This window comes from Episyrphus balteatus, chromosome 2 (genome assembly GCF_945859705.1).
Source record: "Episyrphus balteatus chromosome 2, idEpiBalt1.1, whole genome shotgun sequence".
Classification (NCBI taxonomy): Eukaryota; Metazoa; Arthropoda; class Insecta; order Diptera; family Syrphidae; genus Episyrphus; species Episyrphus balteatus.
In genome coordinates, this window is record NC_079135.1 from 58,241,474 (window position 1) to 58,258,384 (window position 16,911).

A 16,911-nucleotide genomic window follows, 5' to 3' on the forward strand; every position below is an offset into this window, starting at 1 on the left:
GAGTCTTTATACACATAAATCTGTTTAAACTTAACAAGGGTTGCGGTTACCCGTCAGCACGCTGAGTTGACATACCAATAAAATGACCAACACAACTATTAATAACAATATAGATGAAGGAAAATAGATATCTAATCCCCGTGGTACAAGTCATGCGGTGAAACATCAATTGTTAGCTAAAGGTACAGAGATACCCGATACATCTCATCTCATCTCGTAGTTCGAAATGTCGGTTTTATTATGTATGTTGTGTTCACCATCCCTTTCAAAGTGTGTATTCTCCAGCAGTAAATTAAAAGCCACTCACCCTCCTTGATTGTTGTTAAGATTTCGGTTAAGCAAGAGAGTCTAGAGTAAGAGCCGTGGTAGTCAACGTGAATATTGGGGGAAAACTCAATTATAACAATCTGTTCGGATTTTTGTACACATCACCAATCGCAAAATAAATTTCAACACCCTTCCCCACTTCATGTGATTATTAAACTTGCGCTTGTTTAGTTCGCTGAGTAAAAGAGATAGTTATCAAGTGGATTGTTTTAAAAGTTATTCTTGTTTCTAAATGTCTGTTTAACATGGTAAATATTACCTATATTTACGAATTCAAATCCCAAAATCGTATTGAACTTTTTTGTGTATAATATTCTGTACCTCTTTTATTACATCTGATTAATATTTCAAGTAATAAGCTACTGCAAACTTTTATTTGTTTTTGGGTTTAATCCTTATTTGTTGTCTTTTTTTAGACAGTTAAATTTCCTATCGGAATAACTTTTTTTTCACAAATTTTGACTTTGAAATCGTTTACCCATTTCAAAAATAAATTGATTGAAATAACTTGATTTAAAAATTAAAATTAAGTGTACAATTTTGGCTTTTGAAAAAAATACAACTCATAGTAGAGTAAAGCTCAAAAAATGGCAATATTAGGGAACCCGGCCGAACAGTTTAGGTTTTGATGATCTTTTTTTTCAAACGTCGGTAATTAAAAATACTTTAAAGTATATAGATTAAATTGCCGGTGCTGCCGTTTTGATTTTTTTTAAATTTAATTAAAGATTTTTGTGAATAAAAAAAAAAATATTTCAATTTTGCTTAAATTTCAAAATTGTCTATGGGAGTGAGGGACAATCTTTCATCGTTTAAGCGATAGATACAATTTTCGTATTAATTGACTTCAAACACAAAAAAAAAATATTTGAACACAACTTCAACACCTACAATATTTAAATTAACATTTTTAAAAAGCGAGAAGCTTATTGATATTTCGTCGCCGTAAAGCAAAATTGTTCTAAGTTACAAAAAGCAAATTTTACAGGGGACGATTTTTAAGTTTCAAATTGGTTTAAAGCGACAATTTTCTGCTCGTTTGCCATTCGAGTTATGTTTTTTATAAAGTTTTTTCTTTTCTCTTGAATAAAATATACAAGTTTACCTCTTTAGTAGGTGCATACTATTTTTAAGTATTTTTTAAAACTATAAACCCAAAATTGGACATAGAACAAGTACGTTTTTTCCTTAAATAGAAAGTGGACTTAAAAAAAAATATGATGGGACTTAGAACAATCGAGTATACTCGGGCTCATTTTCAAAAGGCTACTTCCCTGTTTTTATTGTTCTATGTCCCATTAAATTATATTATCTGCGGAATAAAATTTTTTTTTGTCAAAATCGGTTTTCAAATTCGGAAAGAGCGCCCTCAAATTAGTAAAACTGCATCATTACTTCATATTCGGTAAATAGTGGATTAAGAACAATTTTGCTTTACGCCGACGATTTTTAAATTAAAATTTAACGATTTAACGATTAAATTAAAATTGAGTAAATTGAATGAAGGGCTTTTGAAAGAATGGTAATTGAACTCAGATTTTTGAAAAAAAAAAAATTATTGAAAAAAAAAATAAAACTTTTTCGTAAAATACAATGCATTTATTTTTTAAATTTTTTTGGCCACATTTATTATGATTTGAAACTATAAAAAGAAAAGTCAATATGTTTTACAGTTTATGAAAAAAATTAAAAAGTATTTCATTTTTGAAGAACTTTTTTTAATAGAAGTTTTGAAAAAAAATTAACTTATTTTTTTTTAAGTTCAACATTTAAATAGCTATTTTTTATTTATTCAATAGCCCTTATTGTTAAAAGTTAAAAAGCAAAAGTTTAAAGTTCATATTTGCCAAAGTCTTTGAGAAAATCAATTACCTATTTCAATACAAAAATTCAGTTTTTATCAAAAAAATCCATTGAAATTGAAGTAATTTTTATATTAGGGGAGAGTGGGGCAGTTTTGAACACGGGGCACATTTGAACACTGCATATAAAATTTTAGTAAATCAATCTTTTTTAGAAGTATTTCGATATTTGAACCCGTCAACACGATATCCATAAAGGTCAACGACTTTCCATCGTTATCTCGGCTGACTTTCAGATTTATATGTGGAAGGTGATTTTTATAGTGGTTTTGCATTATTTCAGTTTTTTAGTTGTAGGAGTTTAAAAAAAAATTGGTAAGTGATTTCAAAACACAATACAATTTTTGTTAATGGTTAGTGAATTTTAAACTAATTGACGGTGAATTTTTGAATGAATATATTAATGTTAAATATTTATTCAACATTTTATGTCGTTGACACAGTGGGGGCAGTTTTGAACAAGTATGGTGGGGCACTTTTGAACATGTTCAAAACCGCCCGAGCAGTTTGTATCAGACATTTTAAGGACACTTGAATGTGTTTTATTTAATAAATCGTAATGTTCTTATAAAAAAAAAAATAATGAAACTAGCATTTGTGGGTAAAATTAAAGAAAAAATGGGAATATGTACAACATAATTGAAGATTTAAAAAAATGCCTGAATTCTTCAAGTTTTGCTAGACTGTTCTCGATGAGAACTCGATTATATACCGCTTAAGCGTTATAGAAATTAAAGTGAAGCTACCTACACCAATTAATGCTCCTGGTACATGAAGAACATCCGTTTTGTTAACATTTGGATTCAATGTCTAGAAATATATCTATATATATTAAAAATAAACCTATTTTACTCTGAGAAGCATAAATGGTATGAATACCATTTTTCTAAGATATATTTTAAATGAATTTTTCTTGGTTTTTGTTTTTCGTTTGAACTTATAAATGTGATAAACTGATAACTATAGTTTACATTTTAATGTTATTATTTCTGAGTTTTTATTATTTGTTGGTTAATTGAATATAATATAATAATCAATTTGGAGTTTTTGTATGTTCTTATTGAAAAACTAATAAAAAGTTAAGTATTTTTTATTCATTACAACGAAATTAATACTGATGTTCAAAACTGCCCCTTCCATGTTCAAAACTGCCCCATACATGGGGCACTTTTGAACATAAGATCTAATATTGGTTAAAAATTAAAATTAAATATAAATAATATGCTAAAATAACCACATATAATTTAAAATCGAAGTTCAATATCACTGCTTCATATAGGTAAACTTAACAGATCAATAAATCGAATAAATATCTTTCTAGCAGTTGCGAAAGCAAAAAGTGTTCAAAACTGCCCCACTCTCCCCTACATATGTTCGGCCGGGTTCCCTTATAATTTTCTTTAGTTACTACCAGGGATGAGAATGCTAAGCCCGAAAAGTGAAACGTACTGCCCAAAAAAACGAAGTAGATTTGGAAAATATGTAGCAGATAATGAAAAAAAAAAAAAATATACATATAAAACCAAGGAGAATGCCCAAAAATAAATATATTAAAAAAAAAAAAACCAGCACCGATTTAAATGAGACCTGCATGGCTTGAAAGCGCATCACTCGTAAATAACAAATATGATTTTTTTTCTCAAAAAGCCATCCCCGTGATTGCTATAATGATTTTTAATTTCAAATTATAAAGTGTTTTTTATTACAAAATTATTTTCATTGACTTGGTCTTAGTTCCATGAGCAAAGATGTGCCATCTTCCATATAAGAACCTAAGATTGTTTTTTAAAAGCCGATGTCTGATTTATTTTATGCAAAATGCATAACCGGACCCACAGCCATTATGTGGATTTGGGCGGTGACATAAAATAATTAATATCTTGGATGGGTCTTTGATTTGGATGTATATGATGTGAATTTCTTGCAGTGCCTAAAGAGCACTAACAATGCATTTTTTTAACAAAAAATGAAACAAGATGACACATCTTAAATGAAATTTTGTTCGTTAGAAAAAATTTTTTAAACGAAGTAGAAATAGGTTGCTACGTAGCAGATACATCAAAATAAATTAATGAAGTAGATCTGCTACATATGAAGTAAATACTCATCTCTGGTTACTACACTATCATAACATAACTGTAGGGTGTAGGTGTTGCCGTTGTTTTTTGATATTTTTTTATTTAAGGTCAATTGCCCTTCCCGCCCTAACGAAGGGAGATAAACCCCGCTCTATAGTATTATAGTTGTATTAAACTCCTATAAGAAATTGAAAGTTTTGAAAATGTAAATCATACCTATGTATACAATAACATATTATACACACTCCTACTCAAATTTATCGCACATCCAATTTTTTTTACAGAAAAGTCCTATCAAACTTTATGTCACATTATCATGCTTTTTTTTTCAAATGAGACAGGAGTGATCTTAAATTTAAGGTATCGAATATAATGTTTGTGGGATGATTTTGGGAGAGATTTGCTGAAGTGTCTGTCATCTTGCGAACCTTTTAGAGAAGAGTCATAAATTTTCATGCAGTAAAACCTGGTTTACAACACGTACGGAGTAAGTGAGCTCTGCTAGACCTACGTTAAGTACCAAAAGGTACTTGACTGATATCCTCGAACAGCATGCGGTTTCAATCACCACTAGATTTGGTCCACAGTTCAGTCTGATGCACGACAATGCATTTTAGAGTGGTTTGAGAATATCTTCAAGATTTTAATATGCCAGCTTTGGATTGACCACACAGAAACTAGGACTTAAATTCAATAGAACAAGTCAAGGAAATGTTGAAAAGATGTATTCGCGACCGAAATGTACCTCCAAGCAGTCTTGATGAACTGAAAACTGCAGTGAAGGAAAAGTTACATCAAAACCTTCAAAAGTTAATTCGTAGAATGAACAGATGAGTCCAAGTTGTCATAATGCGCTAGAGGAGACAATACCAAGTATTGAATAAAATTATTGGAAAGAACTGTCACTTCCTTGCATTCTTTAAAATTTGTTTTCTAAAAAAACTAAAATTATTTTAATATCAGTTTTATGACCTTAAATTGCTAAAATTGGTTTATGTTTTTTTTGTTGGTAATACTGTTGCAAGTTAGCATATTTTCAACTTGCTAAACAATATGCAATCACAAAAAAATGCACCAAAGAATTTTAAAGCCATTTTTAATAAAATACAGGGGTATAACTTAAGAAGAAAAAAGTGTGCGTTAATTTTGAGCAGGAGTTTATATACCTATATGAATTTTTCTATTGTGGTATCACTATTAATTAATTTTAAAATTTTAAATTTTTAAACAATTTTTAATATATGTATTTAGTAAGTCCCCTTTAACTGAAATTTACGTAGGTTTTAGTTTCTTTAGTTTAACGATCGACCAAAAATTACATGTGAAAAAAAAATTATTCCGATAAGAAATTTAACTCTCTACAAAAAGTTTTGAGTGAAATTTATCAAAATTTTGCTTTTTTTATGAGATATATATAAAAACAACACCTATCTTCAATGTCCACCCATTGAACGATCCCTGCATTAAAAGCCCATGAACGTCCTTGTTCCTTTTTGCTGTTTTTTAAGACATAATCAATGGCCTATTTTCTATACAAATAATAGTAGCGGGGTAAAAAAAATTTACCAAAAAATTGACCGGCAAAATCCACATTATTGATCATTGACCTCTTCTGAACTCAAATCCATTGGTGAAACTCGGTCCTCGGTCCTCTATACACCAGTGTCAATAATTTTGAAAAAAACAAAATTATCAGCAGCATAAGGGTGGTCATAAAATTTATTAAAAATGGTATATGAAAGGGAAACAAAATTGCACACAAACAAATTGGCGGAAAGGGGGGGTGGGTGGTCGAAAAAGTGGGGTTGGTGTCAAAAATTGTGGTTTAATCCGATTTCTGTCAAAAGTAGTTCCTATCGAAAAAAGTTAAACACAAAACTTGTAGATAGTAACAATGTCTTCAACTTTTACTCAAATCATTTTTTTATATAACCTTAAAAATTTTGAGAAAAATGCAAAAATACGAGTTATTAAATTTTTTATTTTTATCATCATAAAAACAGTGTTTTTGGAAGTTCAAAAACTTTGAACGAAAGAGTCGTACTTATACAAGATTCAAATTAAGAAGGTCAAAGGCCATTAGAAAAGTATAATTTGGTTCCTATCGAAAAATACTTCTCGCTAATATTACTGTCATTTACGGAAAAATCGATCTTAAAAATCGTTTTTTTTCAATTGTTCTCCATATTTTCTAAAACAAAAGTATAGTTTTTCTACAGAATCTTAAATAAAAGATTTTAATCTAAATAACTTTTCAAAAATCAAAAATTTTTGCGGTAACTTTTTTGATTGAAAAATAGTTTATTTTTTCAAACTAAATTTGTTAAAAATCCAAAAATTAATTTTTTTGTTCAAAATACATTTATAATATGTAGAAAACATAAAAATATAATTTTTAATTAAGTTTTTTTTTTCACTTCAGATTCTTTGATGTAGTCAGCTTAGAGCAAGCTGTATACTACTATCAAAGGGTTCATCATTAGTGCATGTGTTAGTAGTTAGGAGGACAAAAACAATTAAATACTATCCACATGCACAATATACAATTAATATTAGCTAAAAATGATATACTAACATATTTACAATTTAAAAATCTAATTAAAACATTAACTGACAATCACGTCTGTGGAGCACTGGTTCGAAATAAAGTTTTTAATTTCATCTTGCTCATATTAAAGTCAATATCGTTTAAATTATAAAGTTTGCTCATTCGGTTAAGAGGCTCGTTTATACCATAGTTTGTTCTATGAAAGTCAATATGTAAGAGTTCAAATCTTCGTAGGTGGTGAGATCCTCCCGGATAGTTAAAGCCAAGGCAACCTAATAAGTCAGGAGCGTCAAGTTGGCCATTAATTAATTGATGAAAGAATATAATATCGTTATTGACACGCCTTTGTTGCAAAGTTTGCATGTTTAAAAGTTGAATCCGCTGATCGTAAGGAGGTAAGTTGTAAGGATCTGTCCAAGGTAGACCCTTCAGAGCAAAGCGTATGAAATTATGTTGGATTGATTCTATACGATTCTTATGAACCTCATAAAAAGGACTCCATACTTGGGAAGCGTACTCGAGGTGGGGTCGAACGTAACAGTTGTACAAAGAAAGTGTGACAAATGGATCGTCAAACTCCTTTGCCCAGCGTTTTACAAATCCAAGCATTGAGCTCGCTTTGTTTACTATGAAATTAATGTGTTCGGTGAATTCTAAGTTTGAACTGAATTGGACACCCAAGTCCTTAAAACTAAATACTCGACAGAGCTTGTGTTGCGATATACAATAATTGAAGGCATTCGGGACTCGTTTTCGAGAGAAAGTAATTGTTTGACATTTGACTGGGTTGAGAGAGAGACCGTTTTTCCCACACCAAACACTAAAACTGTCAATGTCAGCTTGTAGAAGAATCCGGTCATGGTTGTTTTTTATTGTCTTAAAAATCTTCATATCATCGGCGAATATAAGAATTTCACTTGAATTAATGCATGAAGTTACATCATTTATAGCAAGTATAAAAAGAAATGGACCCAGATGGCTTCCCTGGGGTACACCTGAGCGAGCAATAAAGGGGTCAGAAAGACAGTTCCTGAATTTAACTTGATAGGATCTATTCTCAAGGTATGATTCTATCCAGGCTATAAAAAAAGGCGGAAAACCAAAAGCTTTTAGCTTGAAAGAAATAATTTTATGATTTAATTGATCAAACGCTTTAGAAAAATCAGTGTATATGCAATCAACTTCACTTCCTTTTTCTAAAGCATTTGAACATTTATATAAAAAGGTAAGGAGATTAGTAATAGTTGATTTTTTCCTCATAAAACCATGCTGTTGTTCACATACTAGATTCTTGCTGAAAAATGCTACACTCTCAAAAACAACTTTTTCGAAAATCTTCGGAATGCACGATAGTTTTGAAATAGGTCTATAATTCTTTATATCTGTCTTATCACCCTTCTTGAAAATAGGAGTTAGAAATGATGATTTCCAAATGATGGGAAATTTTCCAGATTTGAGGGAAAGTTCAAACAAATACGTTAGGGGCTTAGATAACGAGTTTCTACAGTTTTTCAATAATATTGGAGGAACACCATCTGGTCCAACCGAACAATCATCATTCAACGATGAAAGAATTTCTAAAACAGTACTTTCTAGTACAGGGATATTGTTACAACACGTTTGGGAATAGCTTTGTAGATTTCTAAAAAATATTTCGTCAATTTCAAAAGCCTCATCAACAAAAGATTTACGGAAATTTGTCGCAAAAGCATTGCAAATGTCAAAGGTTTGTTGCATTGGGACGTTTTCATAAATAAAATTTGCAGGGTAGCCATCTGAGTTTTTCTTAGAGTTAACGAGTTTCCAAAAAGACTTAGGATCTTTTTTTAAGCTATTTCCTTTCTCAATTAAATAATTGGTGTAAAGTGTTTTCGAAAGAGATTTAAATTCTTCAAACAGAGCGCTATAAGAGGCGTAATCAGTTAGAGATAAGGTTTTTAGGTAAGTTTTCCATGCTTTATTTCTCAACGATTTCAGTTCTTTTGTGTACCAAGATTGATTTAAATTCGTATTTTTCATTTTTTTCATGGAAAGAGTATTAACAAGACAATTGTTTAGAATAGGTACTATAGAAACTGTTAACAGCTTCATCAATATTAGACAAAGACAATACGTCTGATATTCCATTCGGATAGCAACTCAAAATTTGCTTTTCTGAAATCAAAAAAATAGGAGCAATCAATGTCATTACTGTTTTCAGTAACATGACTGCTACAGTCAAAAAAGATTTCCAAGGGTGGATGGTAATTATCTATATTAGTAATTCCAATTCTAGACTCTAGAACAAGGGTACTAATAGCGTCAGAGGAAAATACCAAATCGAGAGTTCGATTTTTAAAGTTTTTAATACAGCTTATTTGCTGTAAGTCAGAATAACTAATTTTATCAAGAAAAGCCAGTTCATTTTGAGAGGAAGTCAACGAAGGTTCTTGGTAAGTTTCGTCTTCCGACGGAATCCATTGAATGTGTGGTAAGTTGAAATCTCCCACAAGTAATATATTGCTGTTGGGGCAAACCAGGTCAAGTACGAAGTCTAAAGCAAAGGAAAGTTCGACATAAACGGATGCTGAACTTTTTGGAGGAATGTATGCGTTTAGAATATAAACAAAATTATTTTCTACAGTAAGTTTTACACAAATTAAATCAATTGATAGTTTAAAAGGGAATGAAATAGAAGAAGAAACAAATTTATTATGTACAGCTATTAAGACACCTCCCCCCAATTCCTTTGAGTTTCCAACATGACGATCCTTTCTATAAACTAAGAACTCTTGGCAAAAAAGTTCCGTGTCCAAAAAACTTGAGTTTAACCAGGTTTCTGTCAGAGCAAAAATATCATGTGGGAATGTTTGAGAATTGACGAAAATGTCAGCGGTTTTGCTACGAAGCCCTCTTACGTTTTGGTAGAAGAGGGTAATCCTACTGAGTTTTTTGATGGAAGATCCTTAGGCAAATTGCGTTGTCTTGTGGAGCAGAATTCCTTAACTAGTGTTCCAGGAGGCCAGTTATTAATATTGCAAATAGAATCGAAATGCAGTGGATTTGTAATTATTTTAAAAGAAGAGATAAAGCTATTGGGTTTACTGATTTTCGTACATTTTATAGAAGTGTTCGATGGTATGCTATTACAAGAGACTAAGTGGGAGATAACATCTTCAGGAGCTGTGTCAGGATCCAAACGTGAAACGAAAATAGTTTTAGGTTTGGAAACAGCCTTGATAAGTTTAGGATTGGAAATGGAATTTGTTGTGGAAGTGGTTTCAATGGGCTCAGGAAGTTCTAATGTGTTGGCAGTGTTGGAAAGGTTGGATCTGAGGTTAGTTCTTTTTGGAGGTGGGCCAGAATTTTTAGTATGTGATAAGGAGTCGGCATCTCTACTTCTTTTCTTAACTTTTGAAACATGGTTTTTCTGAATACCTGACCCTGATTGGGCAAGGATGTCTTCATTAACAGAAGAAATTTTATTTTGGTGATTTTCAGAAATTTTTCAGTTTTGTTAAAATCCAACCATTTTTGTAAGAGATAAAAATTAAAAAATCGTATTTTTACATTTTTCTCAATATTCTTGAGGTTATAGAAAGACAAAATTCATCATTAAATGTTACTTTTATTACAATTTTTTCACAAATGAATAATGAAAGTTCACAATTCATAAAACCGGCGAAGAAAAGAACACAGTTCTGAAATTCCCTGGTGTGCACTCAGAAACCGAAAATTGAACTGGTCTATTTTTGACTACTAATGTCAAATAATACGACGGATTAGCCCAGCAGAATTAAACATTTCAAATGGAAAAAATTAGATCGTGCAATTTTTTTTCATAGGACGGTAGAGGAGATCACTGAGAGCTTAAAACCATTTTTTCGGGAAAATCGACCTTGTGCTTAAGCCGCCATCTTGGATTAAAGGTAAAACACGTTTTAGTGAATAACTCAGCCATTTTTGATTTTTGACAAAAAGTATATATGTAAAACTTGTAGAAAATTTTATTTTCTATAACTTTTATCTTAATAAATTTTTCTATATGACCCATATTTTTGGAGTTAATTTGAAAAAACTATACCCCTACTCAGCTTAAACTTTATACCCGCTTTGATTATAGATTTTAAGATCAACGCAATATGGGAGTGTTTTTATATGTTTTTGGGGATGATAAATCCAGCTGCAATGTTAGTTTTTGCAAATTCATGAAATTTTATAAACAAAAGGAACTATCTCAAAATCGGTAAGTGTCGTTTTGAACAAAATTAGTAAATAATATAATTGATGTTGAATTTTGAATTTTGAATTTGAATTTTTCAAATCGGTTCATTAATGCCTGAGATATGACCAATTGTTTATAATTCACACTCTCTTTTAAGCTTTTATTATAAACAATTGGTCATATCTCAGGCATTAATGAACCGATTTGAAAAATTCAAAGACTTAATTGTCTTGCTAGACATCAATTATATTATTTACTAATTTTGTTCAAAACGACACTTACCGATTTTGAGATAGTTCCTTTTGTTTATAAAATTTCATGAATTTGCAAAAACTAACATTGTAGCTGGATTTATCATCCCCAAAAACATATAAAAACACTCTCGTATTTCGTTGATCTTAAAATCTATAATCAAAGCGGGTATAAAGTTTAAGCTGAGTAGGGGTATAGTTTTTTCAAATTAACTCGAAAAATATGGGTAATATAGAAAAATTTATTAAGATAAAAGTTATAGAAAATAAAATTTTCTACAAGTTTTACATATATACTTTTTGTCAAAAATCAAAAATGGCCGAGTTATTCACTAAAGCGTGTTTTACCTTTAATCCAAGATGGCGGCTTAAGCACAAGGTTAATTTTCCCGAAAAACTGGTTTTAAGCTCCCAGTGATCCCCTCTACCGTCCTATGAAAAAAAATTGCACGATCTTATTATTTCCATTTCAGCTTAATTTTTTGTACATCCCGACTGGGCACTCCTTTCTGTCCCATTCTTCAACTTCAACGGATTGATTGACGCAACGCAAGTTTTAGTTTTATGGTGTTTTTTGTAGATTGTAGATAAGATTATCTGAAGCCAAAAGCGTTTTATCTTCAAAACGTTTTATCTTCGAAACAGTGCTTAGCTTACCGTAGCATTTGAGAATTAAACTGACATATTTGCAATATAAAAAGGGTAGTCCATTTGGACAAACGCATTGCAACCCATCTGAGGGGCATATAAAAACTGACCAAGTATTTCTTTGCATGCAAATCGAAATTTGTATCAGTTTATTGCTTCCATCGAGAAAATTTAAACTCCCTTGAGGTTCCCTAAATTCCTTTCCTATGAGCATCTCCTTTTTATATTCGACCAAAGTTTCCAAAGGCTATTTAATTTTGCTCCATGCTCCTTATACTTATAAAGGATCAAATGGTTATGGTTCATTGATATGTAGATATGTAAATTTTTCTGCTGACTCGAGACGTTTTTATTTGCTTCTCATATACCTACACACTTGAACATAGGTATTTTGGCTTGTAAGCATTTCTCTAACTCTAAGATGTTATATTTCTATTTTCTTTCTTTTTTTTAAGTGTAGGTACCTTTGTCATTCGAATAAAAGGGTAGCGCAAAGTACAATCCCATGAATTTACCTACTATGGGTAAGAAGAAAAAGACATTTTCCTTTATCGGGAGATATTCCCCTTGCCTCGCAAATAAATAAATTGATGTACTTGATTTGAAGTAGTGATGGGAACTATCGAATAAAAACTATCAAACTATCGATAGTTGTAAAATATTCATTCATTCGATAGTTTAAAATCATTCATTCGAATAGTTTTTTCGTTCGATAGTTTTTTATTCGATAGTTTTTTCGTTCGAATAGTTTTTTCGTTCAATAGTTTTTTATTCGATAGTTTTTTCATTCGAATAGTTTTTTCAAACGATAGTTTTTTCATTTGAATTTTTTTATATTCAGTTACTATTTTCTTTCAGTCTATTAGATTGTGTTTTTTTTTTTATTCAGTCATAATTTTATTTCTCTACTATTTTCTTTTTTCTCTTGATTTCACAATTTAATTGTACATGATTTTATATGCATTTGAAGGAACGACTGAATTAAGATGAATAATGATACACATATTGTGTGATCTTCCAAATGATATCTTGAAAGTTTTTCAGGACTGAATTTGTGTATTTTATGTTGGAGTGCCCATATTTTCAAAACAAAGGCGGTAAAGAAGAAAAAGAAAGGCGACAAGGTGCATGAAAAGAATAGAAGTTATCTGTCGGTCAGTGCGGTGTCATAAAAAAGTGACAAGAGAGAAAAAAATAACTCTTTGACCTGGAAAGCGGAACATGTTCATTGTTCAGCCAGTGTATAGTTTATGATCCTAATTAGTGGGAAAACCCATCTTTTCAATCACTTGACGAGACATTGCGCCGAAAAAGCAAAACATTCGCGCACGCAGAAACAGCAGGTCATATACATATGTGTCAACAAGTGAATTTTGTAAAGGGTTGCTAATGGGTTAGACAAAAATATGATGCAACTGTGTGGTTGGTTTGGATTATTGTAGGTATATACTTTTGATATTTGCAATTTTGCATTTGGACGAGCAAAAATAGAAAGTGTAAGAAAAGGAAACAAATCCTTTCCGGTGGTCATTTCTCGACTATTTTTTTACCTTCTTTTTTACGATTTTTATATTATGTACTTCAATGTATGATGGATGCTTCTTTAAGATGAAATCGGATGAAAAGTGAAAAACTTGATAAAATATTATTTTTAAATAGCAATTTTGATGTCTAAAAGTTTTTTTTTATTCGATACATTAATTGATATTCATTTCAATTAATATGTTTTTTTTATTAATTTTTGTTTTGTTAGTTTTTATAGTTCCAAAGTTTATAAAAATTTCTTGTTCTTTTTTACTATTTAATATTTTTGTTATTTTTCCTTAAATATACATATATAATATGCAGTTCTTATGTATTAAAATGAAAATTTTGTGTTTTGTTTTGCCTCAGTGTGGGTTTTCCACTGTTTTCGTTTTAATTTGAATCATATCATATTTTAGCAAAAATTGGGCTATCTTTTCGCAACATAGAAAAAATTTAGCAACAACCATCTTCCTTTCTGATTCAGTACTTGTTATTTATTAGGTATTTAATGTAACCTCAGTTGAGAAATAGTATTTAAATTCTAGTTAAAAAACTGCAAACAGTGAAATAAAGTATGTCCTGTACAAGGTCAATATATTAGTAAAACCTGGAAAAAATAAATCGGATGAAAAAATTGTGAGTAAAAAATAACTGAATATTTCATAGTTTTTATTCGATAGTTTATTTGATAGTTTATTCGATAGTTTTTATTCGATAGTTTATTCGATAGTTTATTCGATAGTTTTAATTCGATAGTTTATTCGATAGTTTTTATTCGATAGTTTTATTCGATAGTTTTTATTCGAATGAATGAATGAACGAATGAATGAACTATTCGATAGTTCAAATCATTCAGTTACTAACTATCGATAGTTCAAATCATTCGATAGTTCCCATCACTAATTTGAAGCGTTTTTTTTGCAACAAGGATGAGATACAAGCATAGCCGTATTTAGGGAGGAGGTTACAGGGTTTAACCCCCCCCCCCCCCCCCAATTTTTGTATAATTTATCTTACCGTTAAATAATGTCGTTTTCGATTGGTTTCACTCAAGGATTCACTCATTCTGAAATCCAATAAAACAGTTTGAATCGCTTCCACTCAATTCTATAGCGGTTTTGGCGCTTAATTATTTAAATATTATTGATTTTTAGTGAATTCCGTTTTGAAATCAAGAAGAGAAGCGTTCTATCTTTCATGTTTGTGCGAATAAAACACTTTCAGAAGGCTTCTGAATTATTCCGGACTGCCAAACAAAAACGACCAAAATAATATGGGAAGAAAATTAGATACAGTGCGGTTCACATGGTTAGACGCACCAATTTTCGTTTACATAGATTTCATTTTTTTTGTGTGTGTGCAAGAATAACCAAAAAAGTTGTATTTATTAGAATGGTTATTTAGTTCTTAATAGAAAAACAAAAAGAAATAGTGGGTGAGTGGAAGTTAACGGTACTTTTTATTCCTTCTTGTCTCTGATGTACGAAAAAGGGCAGTTTTTTTTTGGTTCACATGATTAGACGCACACCTTAAATTAGTTAGTTTGTCGAGATCTGTTGCGCTGATTTGATTAAATTTGGAAGATTAAGCATCATGAAGTTATTTTTTAGTGATTTTCATTCAAAATCTGTTAAAAAAAAGTTCTGAGCAGGAAAGAATACGGGAAAAATGACGCGTTGGATTGCAAAGGTTTTTCCATAAGCACAATTGCCAAAAGAATAGGATGAAGTGACCATTTTGAGAGGACCTTTTTTAAAAACAGTGCCTCCTACGAAAAAAAACTTCAAAGGAGGAACAATAAAAGCTTTTAAACCTCAGGAAAAAAGAAAATTTATGAAAAAAGCGTCGAAAACAGCAAAATTAAAGAAAAAGCTGGGCTAACGGGAAAAACATCAATTTTTCGGTGAATTTTTTTTAATGCTAAACATCCTAGATTAAAATAAAACTTAAATATAGTTTTTAAAAAACACAATTTGAAAGAAACAGCGGATGGAGATCGCACGTCTTCACATAACGTGGGAAACAAGTTTTTGAAGTTTTTTTTAAATTGGAGTTATGTGTTTTTTTCTAATGAGAGAGAGTTTAATTTGAATTGCTCTCATGGGTATTACCACTACTTTCACGATTTTAACAAGAAAGAAAAGTTTTTGACACCTCGCCATTCAAGAAAAAGAGGAGTAATGGTTTTAGGAGCCATTTAATGTTACATTCGATCTAGTTTTCGTTTCAAATCGCTCTTTTTTTCAAACAGCGCACACTGGGGAAATTTGTATGGGAGTGCGGAAAAAACTCAATAAAAACTGAACCACTGAATCGATTTGGATGAAATTTTCAGGAATGACAGCTTAAGTCGTAAGAAATCATTATTATTCATTTACACCCACTGCCACGCCCTTTTAAAAATATAGTAAGAGTAATAAAGGATCCAGATATTGTTATTAGAAAATTTAAAAACTGCTATTTACAATTTACTTGTACGCAAAGCATTTTTTTTATTTGTTTATATTATTACCGATTTTAATTACATTAAATGGAAACGAATAACTCGAATAACTCATTACACTGTTGTCTAGGTCCACGTCCACGCAAAATGAAAAACCCGAATTATAGTTTAAAAATACTCAAAAAACCACTTCTATCATATTTATACAATTTAAAATATATTGGCATCACAAATTTTTCAAGAGTTTATTCCATTAAGAGAGCCATTACTCACTTAAATGACTCTGATTCTTCTTAGTAAAGGCAGGGCGAAGGATTCAGATGATCTGTATTTTTCAATAATAATGTCAATTTAAATCTATTCTGAGACATTCCATGAGCTTTCTGCTGAGATCTTCGTATGAAATGCTAAAAACTGCCATTATTATAAAACATTCAAGATGTATAGCTTTGTATAACGAAAATTCATTTTTCTGAAGCAAGGTCAGAAAATCAAATGTAGGTAATTTCATTGAAGTAGATTTATAAAAAAAAGTGTTGCGAATTAATTTCACATTCACTTTCTCCATTTGACTTTTCGGATAAGGATCTCTAGCAGTCAAAAAAATAAAAATTTGACAAAAAGGAGCTTTTCAATTTTCACGAAAACTGGAAGACATAGAAACATATGGTTTTCAGTGTTTGGTAAGGAATCAATTAAGGCAGTTTCTTCATCATTCAATTTCGTTTTCAAATCCCCAGTCTTGACAAAAATAGTATTGGATGTGTTTTTTTTTTATTTTTTTTTTTTCAAAACTTTGACATTGAAATCGATTATTTCAAAAACAATTACCTAACTTAAAGAACTTAATTTAAAAGCTCGAATTAAGCGTAATATTCTGGCTTTTAAAAAAGGTATCATTTATAACTGTAAGTGCTACTATTGATTTTTAATATATTCTTTTTGTTGTTTTATGTAATTTTTAAGAAAATCATTTTTGCGACCAAATGAAGTTTTCAATTGCCAATAAAAAACGCAGTGGCA